Below are 3,448 nucleotides of genomic sequence, written 5' to 3' on the forward strand. Positions count from 1 at the left end.
CCAACAACGCTCCCACGGAGCCATCATCAACACATGCTACTATTCTGGTTAAAATCTCACTTTGCTTATACCAGAACCATTTCTAGCATTCTCATCATTATTCATCATGAAAAATAATATTTAAACTACTCATCAAACTCTATGACCATATTATTTATTTATTACTTGCAACTAAGTTCTCCTTATCTTGCCAACAATATTTACTTCAAACATTCTGAAGTTCAAGTATTTCATCACATCAAGCATATAACAGAATACATTTATTATATAAATAATTTAAATGCATCAATATTCATAAGTTCAAGTAGGAAAATCATAAATATTGAAGTGGCACCATGAAAATGTTACTGTGGCTTGCCTTAGTACTGGTGAGGTTCACAAGGCTCCTGGTGATCCTCAAGATAAGCTGGTTCTGCAAAAAACTATTCAAAACCACAAAAATAAAATATCAAAAAATATTCTGAAAATGCCAGAAAATCCAGACAGCAAGGAAAAATCCCATCCTTTGCATGTTGTTTGATTTTTGGACACAGAACACAATGCAAAAAGAATCAATGCATTTGGACTTTCAGGTAAAATGTTGTGGCTGTTTGAATGCTACTGGAATTTAAATGATTTTGAAATAATAGCAGAGGGGGGGGTGACGTCGAAGGCGTAATCTGCCGGAGCGCCACCACTCATACCGCTTTGCGCGCGTAATGAGTGGCTCACTAGTGGGCCCTGCTAGTCAGGCCAGAGGGAGGGAGAGGGAAACAGAGATGCGCGGCGCTTCGCCGGAGCTCACGCCGGCGTTGAGACTTCTTGGAGGCAAACGAGAGGGAGGGATCGACGGAGAAGATGATTGCGCACCTGCCCGTACCCGTAGCATGGCTAACGGTGTCCGGACATCGTCGGATTTGACCTCTCCAGCAGCGATATAGGGCGGAGGTTGCCGGAGTTGGAGAAGACTGCGGCTTGGGGCAGCTCCAAGGGCTCTAGCCAGGTGCATTGGCTTCACAGAGGAGAGGCGGAGGCCCTGGCGGGGTCGCCTTGGCTTGGGAGGGTCTAGAGCTGCGGGAACGATCCATAGGGGATCGTCGACGAGCTCGGCTCCGGGATGGCAGCCCGCGGCCTGCCCGGTCGGGCTGCGGCTTCTAGCGGCTCTAGGAGGGGGTGAGAGTGGGTTTGCGATGCTCCAGGAGGCTGCGGAGGGGGGCTTTTATAGGCGAGGCGGCGAGGAGGGCTTGTGCTCCGTCGGAGGACACCTGTCCCCGGCGCCTGATGAATGGTGCAAGAGAGCAATGGAGAAGGCGACGGAGGTCACGCAGCCACTATGCGCGGGTGCGGACGAGCACAGGATCGAGGGGGAAAGAGACGAACACAGTGCACGCGCACTGTGCTGTTGGCCGGACCATGCCCGTGCTCGCTGGGGCGAGCTCCGGCATCGGCGATCAGCAGGGTGGAGTTATGGAGGTGGAGACGAGGATGGTGGAGAGGGGGGACACGCTCTGGCTGGCCGAGCAGCGAGCACGCGCTCAACGGAGGCGCTGGCGACGTGCAGAGCACGCGTTTGGCATGCCAGCACGCTCGGACAAACGCGGTCACTGGGTGGGCCGTGACATCAGTCCACCTACGCACTAACAAGGATGTCTGGCGTGTAGTCCTTAGTAAACTGAGGTGTTACCATGGCTCGGTTTTGTTCCAGTTGTAGTAGAAGTAAAATGGTGATGAGGTTAAGTTATTGGACTGAAACTTTGGGGAGTTATTGTGGTCAAACAACAGGGATTCAAGGGCTGAGCTTTGGGGTTTTACTGTCTCTTACTAAGGTAAATAAGCTCAGGGAAACCAGCTACATTGGAGCTAGTAAAAAGGTAGTTGCTGTAGAAACTACCAGTTTAGCCCAGAAGTGATTTAGTTTTCTATAGCCAAAATATTCCAAAGAGTGGTGAAATATTTTTGCTCGGCAATGTGCCCTAGGGTCCAAAGAATATTTGTGTTTTTTCTCAGGTTTTTTGGGGCAAGAAAGATTAGGGTTGCCTTGGATCTCAAAGAGATAGCTAGGGTTTTGGAGGCCAAAATGAATATTTTTAATTTAAGAAAAAATTTCCAAGCAATATTGTTGGGTTGGACAAGGGTGAAATGATGGCTTTGAGGAGGAGAGGGAACACTTGGGTGAAAATCAAGGGATACCCAAGTGGTTAAGTCCAAATGAAATGATGCAAAACTCCAAACCCAAAACCAACTCAGCTGAAAATCAAGCAAAGAAAAAGAGGGCAAAAACCAGGCTGTCACAAACCTCACCCACTAAGAATGAATCTCGTCCTCGAGATTCGGTTGCTTGAGAAAACCATTCTGGATAACATGCCCCTAGAAATTCTTCTGATTCCCAGGTTGATTCTGACTCGGTATGATGCATCCATTGAACCTTGTAAAACCTTCATGATTTACTGCGGGTGACCCTTTCCATCTAATCCAAACTTTTCACTGGCCTCTCTTCGTAGGTCAAGTCCTTTGCCAGCTCTATCTCCGCCAAATCGGTCTTTTTCTTGGGTGGTGAGATGCACCGTCGCAGCTGTGAAACCTGGAACACGTTGTGCACGTCTGATAGTTTAGGGGGTAGTTCCAACTGATATGCCACAACACCTACTCGCGTCCTAACGGGAAATGGACCAATAAATCTGGGTGCCAATTTTCCACAAGTTTGGAACCTTTTTATTCCTTTCATGGGCGTGACTCAAAGGTAGACATGTTCTCCGGGTTCAAAACTAATCTGTCGGTGCTTTGCATCGTAATAACTTTTCTGTCGCGACTTGGCCAATAGTAATCTGTCTCGAATCTCCTTGACTTGCTTTTCGGCTTCCAGCATGAGATCTGTTTCGAAAATAGGGCTATCTCTGGTTTGACACCAATTTAATGGAGTGCGGCACTTACGGCCATACAAGGCTTCATATGGTGACATCTTTAAACTGGTCTGGAACCCATTGTTATACGAGAAATTGGCGTACGGCAAGCAGTCTTCCCATTGGGATCCTTGGGCGAAAACACAGGCTCGGAGAATATCTACGAGTATTTGATTTACTCTTTCTGTTTGCCCATCCATCTGAGGATGATAAGCAGTACTGTATTTTAACGCTGTCCTGAGGGCCTGATGGAGACAGGACCAGAAAGCAGAGGGGAAAACCGAACCTCGGTCAAAAGTGATGGTTCGGGGAACTCCATGCAAACTGACAATCTTGGATACATACAGTCGGGCAAGTTCATCGGCTCGGTATGAGGTTTTGACTGGGAGGAAGTGGGCTACCTTGGTTAATGTGTCCACTATGACCCATATCACATTATTGCCTCGTCAGGTTCTGGGTAGTCCTATGATGAAATCCATACAGACATCGTCCCATTTCCATTATGACACAAGCAGTGGTTGGAGAAGTCCGGTTGGTTTCTGATGTTCTGCCTTAACTTTGTTGCATAT

This window comes from Triticum aestivum, chromosome 1B (genome assembly GCF_018294505.1).
Source record: "Triticum aestivum cultivar Chinese Spring chromosome 1B, IWGSC CS RefSeq v2.1, whole genome shotgun sequence".
In the NCBI taxonomy this organism is placed as follows: Eukaryota; Viridiplantae; Streptophyta; class Magnoliopsida; order Poales; family Poaceae; genus Triticum; species Triticum aestivum.